This window comes from Syngnathus floridae, chromosome 3, assembly GCF_059516105.1.
Source record: "Syngnathus floridae isolate MCC-2025c chromosome 3, RoL_Sflo_1.0, whole genome shotgun sequence".
In the NCBI taxonomy this organism is placed as follows: domain Eukaryota; kingdom Metazoa; phylum Chordata; class Actinopteri; order Syngnathiformes; family Syngnathidae; genus Syngnathus; species Syngnathus floridae.
This window is the reverse complement of record NC_142415.1, coordinates 5,460,001-5,470,652: the sequence shown is the minus strand read 5'-3', so window position 1 is coordinate 5,470,652 and position 10,652 is coordinate 5,460,001. Positions and strand designations below refer to the sequence as shown.

General features: G+C 43.1%; 1 long non-coding RNA gene across 1 annotated transcript; it reads right to left on the bottom strand.

The window, feature by feature from the left end:
- Positions 1–7,230: 7,230 nt before the first annotated feature.
- Positions 7,231–7,865, bottom strand: LOC148400149 (uncharacterized). Its single transcript, XR_015857773.1, has 3 exons — positions 7,725–7,865; positions 7,480–7,650; positions 7,231–7,298 (listed from the first exon to the last, which is right to left on the bottom strand). It is a non-coding gene; the product is annotated as an uncharacterized LOC148400149 (long non-coding RNA).
- Between the last annotated feature and the right edge of the window lie 2,787 nt (positions 7,866–10,652).

The window sequence follows — 10,652 nt, the reverse complement described above, 5'->3', positions numbered from 1 at the left end:
TTTTGTTTCAGTGTGCTTTTCCCTTTTTTTTTTAATATCACTATTCACGTCAACCATGTGAGGAGTTCTCAGTTGCTAACATGAAGCGTTTGTGTGCTTTGTGAGGTCATGTTCACACAATCAAGCGTACACAAATATTGGATATTATTTAAATCATAAAACTGGACATTTATTGATCGATTCTGATTCATCCATGTTCGAATCGTGATGCATCTAATCAAAAATGTGTGTCAATAGCAAGCGTTTTTTTTTAAACAACAATTTGGCGCCCTCTCCAGCAGTTGATGCCCCAGGCGACGCCAGATTTGCCTATGCTAAATGCCAGCCCTGATTGCATGGTGCAGAAGGAAAACAAAGTGGTTCTGATTGGAGCTGAAACATATCTTGGCAATGGCAGTTGTAATGCATATATTGCTTCTAATTTTCAAAAATCTGATTGTAGCAGCTAACAAGCTAATCTATCTTTAATCTATCTGTGGGGTCATTTAAACTACCGTATTTTCCGGACTATAAATCGCTCCGGAGTATAAGTCGCACCAGCCATAAAATGCCCCAAAAAGTGAAAAAAAAACATATATAAGTCGCTCCGGAGTATAAGTCGCATTTTGGGGGGCAATTTATTCGACAAAATCCCACACCAAAAACAGTCATGAACGAGCAACAACAGGCTAAACGATAGCAACAACAGGCTAAACGATAGGTATACTAACGTGACAAACACAAACAAAGAGCTGAGAACGGGCCTGATGTAACATATAGAGTGATTAAGGACAACTATTACATGAATAACATGTTTATAAAACCATCGGTGTCACTCCATTAAATCCATCGATCATTCGATACGATAGCAACAGGCTAAACGATAGGTATGCTAACGTGAGAAACACAAATGAGGAGCTGAGAACGAGCCTGACGTAACATATAGAGCAGGGGTCACCAACACGGTGCCCGCGGGCACCAGGTAGCCCGTGAGGACCGCATGAGTCGCCCGCAGGACTGTTCTAAAATTAGCTCAAATAGCGGCACTTGTCAGTGAGCTGCATCTATTTATTTTACAGTCAAACCTCGGTTTCTGAACGTCCCGGTTCTCGAACAAGTCGGAATTTGAATAAAAAATTCGAGATTTTTTGCTTCGGTTGTTGAACAAAATTCATAGGTCGAACCTCACTAGATGAGCCGGGAGGACCCGAGAAAACCCGACCGCGCGGCCCGGATGCCGACTGAATCTGTGGTTATGGTATTTTCGTTACTTTGAGGATTGTATTAACCCCTAATCATGCCTCCAAAGAAAGCAAGTGGGAGCAGTAAAGCCATCCTAAAACACAAAGACGCTCTTAAAGCAATGCGACACTGAGCGCCCGGCGCGCTGCGGTTGCGCGATCGGACCAAATAAAGCTCCCCGCGCACTGAGGTCCACTTAAATTTTGGAAAGTACATCAGGACTTTAAGAATATTTTCTAAATTTCAGCGACGGCTCTGTCACAATAATGCGACCAGCGCAGCGCTACGGTTGCGCGTTCGGCGGTGCGCTGCAGTTGTGCGATCGGGCAAAAATGCGCAAATGAAAAAAATGTTTAAAAAAAAAAAAAGGGGGGGGGGTTCTTTTAGTCTTGGAACGGACTAAATTTTTTTCTATTATTTGTAAAGGGAAAAATAGATTCGGAATTCGACCGATTTGCTTCTCGAACTGCCTTCTGGAACGGATTGTGGTCGAAAACCGAGATTTGACTGTATTTTTGCTGTTCTTGTTAAAATCACACTTACATGAGAACTGAAAATGACAATGATAACACAAAGTGAAAGCTAAATTGAGCAAATTGGCTATTTCAGAAGTGTGTGTCAAACTGGTAGCCCTTTGCCTTAATCAGTACCCAGGAAGTAGCTCTCGGTTTAAGAAAGGTTGGTGACCCCTGATATAGAGTGATTTAGGACAACTATTACATAAATAACATGTTTATAAAACCATCGGTGTCACTCCAATTCATTAAATCCATCGATCGTTCTTTGTCAACAATGGCTGCGCGCGGCTGAGGGCGCTTGCACTTCAAAATTGTCATGCAGTCACGTTTATTTTTCCGGTTTTCTGTCTCGTCGGTGTCGTAACTTTACTTCCTGTTTTATTTTTGTCATCCCTTCCGTTTCAGTTCGTGTTTCCTTCCTCTGTGTTCGGTTGTCTTGCATTCCCCGATCCCGATTGTGGCACCTGCGTGATTGGCGCTAATTGTCAGCACCTGCGCCCCAGCCCTTTTGTGTGTATTTAGTCCGTGTCTTCCCCTTGTCTTGTGCCAGTGTGTCTTGCCTCGTCCCGACCACCAGCGATTCTTTGACGTCCGAGCTCCCAGTAAGATTCCTCCTTTTTGTCTCGCCACAGAGCGACGCTTTTTTGTTAGTGCCTTGATCCCCATAGCCTTTTTGTCTCGCCACAGAGCGACGCTTTTTGTTAATGTCTTGATCCCCATAGCCTTTTTGTCTCGCCCGAGTGCGACGCTTTTGTTTGAACTTTTTGCCACGTGTTTCCCTCGCAAGAGGCGTCTTGAGTTGTACTTTTGATCAGTGTGTGTGCTGGAATAAATCAGAGAAAAGAACGACTCTGCACCCGAGTCCTCCGCCTTGTTCCCTGCCTGACAAAAATATTCCACAGGCTCATATAACGATAGATAAACTATATTTCAAATAACTATAATATAAGCAATAATATTATCAAACCATCCGTGCACTTTAAATTCATTAAATCCATTGATCAAATTCCTCGTCCTTTGTCAACATCGCCGCGCGTGCGCCCTGACGTTAGCCTCGTCTTTATTGCACAGATCTAGTATATAACTATATTGTAGCGTTAACAAAGTACAAGGATAGACGTGGGTTTGGTAAACGGCTCTTTATTCCACAAAACAAACTTCCAAGCGTGTGGCAGCGTGGACTTCCAGACACGAGAGCTCCATGGCATAGGACCGGGCGTGCGTAATGGCCAGGTCCGAGCCCCATGCACCGTTCGCGGACAGCCACTCGGCCGAGCGCCGGCCCCCGACTCAGTAGAGTAGGACCGGGCGTGCGTAATAGCCGTAATAGTTTTTCAAACCTTCTATGTCACTCCAAATCCTTAATTTCTTTAAACTCTGTCCTCCGTGTCACTTAGAAATGATCACCGCTAATGATGCCGGTAGTCCTTACGTGGGTCGCGCCGCGCGGTGCCACTGACGTCACTTGAAATAGTAATCCATTGGTACATCACGGTTCTCCAAACTTTCTTTCTGCTGCTCGATTACTGTTTTCAGCTGCATATTTTACAATTTTATTTTATTAACATATTTTATTTGTAACTTGCAAAATATGACTTTCTTTTTGGTGCCATTTTTCTTAAGCCCACCCAGTTGATGAGTCACGGCCAACGGTGAAATTTAAAGCGTCGATTTTCTTTTTCATATACCAAGACACACAAAGAGATTGAAATTACGTTCCCACTATCCCTCGGTGAGATAGTACACATATGCATACAAGCAACACAAAAAAACCCAAGAAGGCATGAACAATGAATAAATAAGAGTGTTGAATAAATGATAAATAAACAAATAATATTAAATAATAATAATAAATATAAGAGGAGCAAACAGACAGTGGACTTGGTGCTTTAAAGTGTCAATTGATTTATTTGATGTTTTCTCTATTTGTTATGTTTTGAATATGTTCAAGATAAATATATAAAAGCATGTTAAGTGATCAACTATACTAAAAATAACATGGGAAGTGGTCAACTATACTTTTAAGTGATGTCTTAATGATCAAGTAAAAATTTATGAAAAAAAAACCTATATAAGTCGCTCCTGAGTATAAGTCGCCCCCCCACCCAAACTATGAAAAAAACCACGACTTATAGTCCAGAAATTACGGTAAGTTTAGATATTGTCTTTTTTTAACTCAGCTAAAATATATGTAGTCAGGTATTTGCTGTGTTCGGGGAAAAAAACTCATTCCGGTTGCCGATTTGATAATTAACTGAAGAAATGATTTACATCAACTGCTCTTTATAGCTCATTTGTTTCATCTCAACACTACCAACATAACTGTTGGTGTCTTCTTGACATTTTAATCTATACTGATCATGTTCAGCAATTGATCAACAATCAGTTACACTGTAACTTTTTCAGACTAGCGCCCCCTTGGCTCCCCAGTGAATTCCTAGCGCCCCCCCCCCCCCCCCCCGTCGACTGACTCGTCCTACCGCACATGTTGTGTACAAATCGTCGTCCGTCCACCCCCCCCCCCCGTCGACTGACTCGTCCTACTGCACATGTGTCGTCAAACAAACGTTCAAACTTCTGACTTCGGACTGCCGCCCCCCTACCACCCCCTTCAACTTCTGACTTCGGACTGCCGCCCCCTACCGCCCCCTTCGTCCTCACCGCCCCCCCAGATCTTTCCACCGCCCACTTTGGGAACCACTGAGTTACAGGCACCTGGTTGCTATTTCCCATTGCAAGTCCTCCAAAAATGCCCCGGACAATTACATTTTAACACATGACTTGTTGTCTCCCCCAAGTTTTAAATGAGTGACATAGTTATTAAAAGCACATTTTATTAAAATAGGTGTGCATTGCTTTGTGTCGTATAGCCATGTTTATTGTAGTATATAGTATGAAAAGGTTTGTGTTGATTGCACTTCGTTCAATAGAAGGGCCATTTGTCACAGAGCATTGCATGGACCAAGGAAGAATGAAACTTGGTTGTGAGACTTAAAATACTACGGTGTTCTACTCGATAAACAAAATGTAACCCCCACTGTTTTCTCAAGAGAGGGGGTTGGGGCTAAGGTCTTACAGATAAACCCTTAAGTTTTTGCTCATTTCAATGCCAAGATGAAATACAAGTTTCAAATTACCGTATTTGCCGGTGTATTGGTCGACCTTTTTCGATCCAAAATCTACCAAAAAAAATCGACCTCGACTTATACACCGAGTCATAAAATTTAACTTCGTATTCATCGCTTCAAATGTGATGGTAACCAAGGCCGTTTCTCATGCATCTCATTGTGCGTGGGTGTGCGTCCGTCAGGCTCATCAAACAGCGAGAAACTGAATCATTATAAAGCGTTTGTCGCATTAACACGCATCCTCAGCAACGATTTCAAATATTCTCACCTCAATAACGGACATCGAAAGCCAGGCAGCGACGATGAAAAAGTCTATCTGAAAAAGAAAATCTGTTTCAGTATTTTATTGAAAGTAAGCAATAAATAATACTGTGATAAAAATAGTTTATAAGTACTCAGACTGTACATTGTTACATCATCAGACAATTCAAATAACAGGACTAATAATAGCAACATGATTTCCACAGGGCATGAGAGAAATTACAAAAATGAAAACAGAATTTGGAATTGAGAGACTACACTAAGTGTTAAAGAAAGCTGGTTTCTTTCAATTTGTCATGGAGATTAATGTGAAACCATTGTTGTGAAAGCAGACAAGACCTATAGGAGAAAAAAAACTACAGCTTAAGCTATGATAGTGAAGAGAACAAAAATGAGTAATAAATAAGAACGCAGAAGACGGTCTAATCAATAAACAAAAAGGCTTCATATAACGTCTTTGTAAAAAGTGTTTTTTTAAGATTCAAACTAGTGATGGGAAAACGACGCTTCAAGACCGTTTGTGAACCAGTTGTGTTAAGCCCCATAGATGGCACTTTCTGTTCGACACTGGGCTGAAAGTACACTGACCCCGTTTCTTCACACCAACAGTGCCATCTAGAGCAGTTACAAATAATACAACTGGTTTAAGAAGCAATGTTACGCTTCATTTTCCCATTACTAGTTTGAGCCTGTCTGCTTGCAGTAGGGATTAACAGAGGCTTCAGTGAAATTGGTCCGCTCAGGCATATAGTCTTTTCAGTTCTTCTGTATGTTAAACCCCCTCCTGTGCAGATAGGTCTGTCCATAGTTGAGGGGTTAAAGGACAGGCAAAGTTGGCAGGGACGGGAAAGGGAGAGTCCTTGCATGCAAGGTGAAACACAAAGAACATTGCATTTAACTTTCACTCGCATTTAAAGTGGCCCTTGCTTTATTTTACTGTAACTGATGTATGGCTTTATTTTCTTGAATTTAAAACATTTGGTGTGTGCGTGCGTGTGTGTGCGCGCGCGCGTGTGTGTGTGTGTGTATGTGTATGTGTGTGTGTGTGTGTGTGTGTGTGTGTGTGTGTGTGTGTGTGTGTGTGTGTGTGTGTGTGTGTGTGTGTGTGTGTGTGTGTGTGTGTGTGTGTGTGTGTGTGTGTGTGTGTGTGTGTGTGTGTGTGTGTGTGTGTGTGTGTGTGTGTGTGTGTGTGTGAGAGCGTGTGTGAGAGAGCGTGTGTGCGTTCGTTGAGAGGTCCTGGATTACACGTGATAAGTGTTCTCAACATCACCTGCAGCAGTTATTTGAATGGTGATGGTCACAGTGTTGAGAGCAGTTTGCAAAATGGTCTCCAGCAGTTTGATATTCACACACACATTGACCTACATAACAGCTGCATTTACATTGTCAAACATAATAAGCAAGAAACCTTTTAACAGTTAAAAGAGGGGGTAACGATATAGAATTAAATTATATCCCAAGTCACTTAACTATTGATTATATTTCAAATCAACAAGGAAAAAACATACATCTGGTCAAATGAAGATTATAAAAAGATTAGATGAAACTTCTGTTGGTAGAAATATACAAACTCCAGACATTTGAAACATCCAGTTACATACGTACATCTGAGAGCTGATGAGCACAGTGAAGAAATGTAAAAAGTTGAAAGGGATTGAGGCAAAACGATTACATTATGTTCTAAAATCATATAAATGTCCCATTGGTTTACATTAATATAAGAAATATGGACCTCTACACAGTTTCCTCTAGGGACACTGAGATTGGTGAGAGATCTTTCTCTGTGATACTGTGCCATATTTTTAGTAAAAATCTGTTAGTTCATCATCCTGGTCTTGAAAGCAGGGAATTCCCCTTCATCTTCTGACCAGCGGTTACCTATAGAAATAATGAGGATAAAGTGAGATGAGGGGGAAAAGGGAGATGAGCAGACACATAGGTGGAAGGAAGCAGGACAGAGGACAGGGTTGGATGGGAGAGAAACAAAAAGAAGAAAAGGTGTGAAAGTGCATCACTAAAACTGAAAAGGTCAACAAAGCTACGCTCTGCTTGCAAAGAGGTCTGCTTCTTGAGATGCCTGCATTTTGAGATCTTACCGTTGTGTGAGTTTTATGTTAACAAGAGTAGGTCCTGACAGTAGCAGTGTCCAGCCTCTGTATAGACTGACTTCCTGTGTGTGCATATTGGCAAAAATCACATGCAAAGACATGCCGTTAGTCACAGCATCACATACTGCGCACAGCAGACAAGCCATTCAAGAAGAGTTCAAAGTTAGACATTCTCAAAGCTTATCATGGCACACTAACAAGATATTTCAAGCTCAAACGCATGCATTGACAACTTTAACGTACCGTCCATTGGGCTCCTATTTGGCTGGGTGGAGGGAGATGATGCGTTGCTGGTCACTCTGAAGTTGGCAGGCAGAGTGTCTGACGCACCGCACCCAAAGGCATCCCCCTCATGTCTTTGGGCATGAACTTCTTTCGCCATGAGGGAGCTCGCCGGAAGTTCTTGTCCTCATCCTAGAACATAGAAGATTTCAAGAGGGGAAAAGTTGGCTTCTTTCATCATGCTTCAAACATGATATGTCCATCACCTCTTCCATCCTTCTGTCGGTACCAATGGCCAGCAAACTGTTGTACTCTCGCTCAAGAGTTGCTCGTGCCTACAAAAGCATTGGGAGAGAAAGAGAAATTAGTGGCATATATTATATATATATATATATATATATATATATATATATACACACACTACCGTTCAAAAGTTTGGGGTCACCCAAACAATTTTGTGTTTTCCATGAAAAGTCACACATATTCACCACCAAACATTGTGAAATGAATAGAAAGTCAAGATATTGACAAGGTTAGAAATAATGATTTGTATTTGAAATAAGATTTTTTTTTTTCACATCAAACTTTGCTTTCGTCAAAGAATCCTCCATTTGCAGCAATTACGGCATTGCAGACCTTTGGCATTCTAGCTGTTAATTTGTTGAGGTAATCTGGAGAAATTGCACCCCACGCTTCCAGAACCAGCTCCAACAAGTTGGATTGGTTGGATGGGCACTTATTGCGTACCATACGGTCAAGCTGCTCCCACAACAGCTCAATGGGGTTCAGATCTGGTGACTGCGCTGGCCACTCCATTACCGATAGAATACCAGCTGCCTGCTTCTACTCTAAATAGTTCTCGCACAATTTGGAAGTGTGTTTGGGGTCATTGTCCTGTTGTAGGATGAAATTGGCTCCAATCAAGCGAGAAATTGCTAAGAAGTTGAAAATTTCCTACAACGGTGTGTACTACTCCCTTCAAAGGACAGCACAAACAGGCTCTAACTAGAGTCGAAAAAGAAGTGGGAGGCCGCATTGCACAACTGAGCAAGAAGATAAGTACATTAGAGTCTCTAGTTTGAGAAACAGACGCCTCACAGGTCCCCAACTGGCATCTTCATTAAATAGTACCCGCAAAACACCAGTGTCAACATCTACAGTGGAGAGGCGGCTGCAGGATTCTGGGCTTCAGGGCAGAGTGGCAAAGAAAAAGCCATATCTGAGACTGGCCAAAAAAAGAAAAAGATTAAGATGGGCAAAAGAACACAGACATTGGACAGAGGAAGACTGGAAAAAAGTGTTGTGGACGGATGAATCCAAGTTTGAGGTGTTTGGATCACAAAGAAGAACGTTTGTGAGACGCAGAACAAATGAAAAGATGCTGGAAGAATGCCTGACGCCATCTGTTAAGCATGGAGGAGGTAATGTGATGGTCTGGGGTTGCTTTGGTGCTGGTAAGGTGGGAGATTTGTACAGGGTAAAAGAGATTCTGAATAAGGAAGGCTATCACTCCATTTTGCAACGCCATGCCATACCCAGTGGACAGCACTTGATTGGAGCCAATTTCATCCTACAACAGGACAATAACCCCAAACACACATCCAAATTGTGCGAGAACTATTTAGAGCAGAAGCAGGCAGCTGGTATTCTATCGGTAATGGAGTGGCCAGCGCAGTCACCAGATCTGAACCCCATTGAGCTGTTGTGGGAGCAGCTTGACCGTATGGTACGCAATAAGTGCCCATCCAACCAATCCAACTTGTTGGAGCTGGTTCTGGAAGCGTGGGGTGCAATTTCTCCAGATTACCTCAACAAATTAACAGCTAGAATGCCAAAGGTCTGCAATGCCGTAATTGCTGCAAATGGAGGATTCTTTGACAAAAGCAAAGTTTGATGGAAAAAAAAACTCTTATTTCAAATACAAATCATTATTTCTAACCTTGTCAATATCTTGACTCTATTTTCTATTCATTTCACAACGTTTGGTGGTGAATAAGTGTGACTTTTCATGGAAAACACAAAATTGTTTGGGTGACCCCAAACTTTTGAACGGTAGTGTATATATATATATATATATATATATATACGCACACGAACTCCCCAGATACAGACAGCACATAACGTGTCCCACCAGAGGGGCACAGACACTGGACCACTGCTACACCGTAATTATGGATGCATACCACTCTGTGGCTCGTGCAGCTTTAGGACTCTCGGACCACTGTCTAGTTCATCTGATCCCTGCCTACAGACAGAAACTAAAAACTTCTAAGCCTGTGGTGAGGACTGTCAGGAAGTGGACAGTGGAGTCAAGGCAGAACCTCCAAGCCTGCTTTGACTGCACCGATTGGAGAGTTTTTGAAGCTGCAAATTCAGACTTGCATGAACTCACTGACACTGTCACATCATACATCAGTTTTTGTGAGGATCTGTGTGTGCAGACTAAGACCTTCTGCACGTACAACAACGACAAACCTTGGTTTACACCGAACCTTAGGAGGCTGCGCAAAGTCAAGGAGGAGGCCTACAGGAGCGGCGACCGGGACCTGTTCAAGCAGACCAGAAACACACTGAACCGAGAGGTCAGGAAAGCCAGGAGGTGTTACGGGGAGAGCCTGGAGAGACACCTCTCTGCCAATCCTAATCCCTCAACAGTGTGGAAAGGCCTGCAGAGCATCACGGGCTTCAAGAAACGAACCCCCCGTCCTGTGGAGAGCCCAAGGCTCGCTAACCAGCTAAACAGGTTCTACTGCAGGTTTGATCGGTCCTCCCACACAACGGGACCTCCTGCAGCACAATCCACATACTCACCTCCCCCCACAGCTGCTCTGTCCACACCTCCATCACCGTGGTCACCGACTCTCTCTCTTGCAGAGGCCGCGCCCGCACTCCAGATTCGCAAGGAGGAAGTGCGCCAGATGTTCCGGAGACAAAAGATCAGGAAGGCACTGGGCCCAGACGGCGTGTCACCTTCCTGCTTGAAAGTCTGCGCTGAGCAGCTGGCGCCCACCTTTGCAAGGATCTTCAATCGTTCCCTGGAGCTGTGTGAGGTGCCCGCGTGCTTCAAGAGCTCCACCATCGTTCCAGTGGCCAAGAAGCCCGCCATCACAGGTCTGAATGACTATAGACCTGTTGCACTGACATCTGTGGCCATGAAATCTTTCGAGAGGTTAGTGCTGAACCACCTGAAGGAT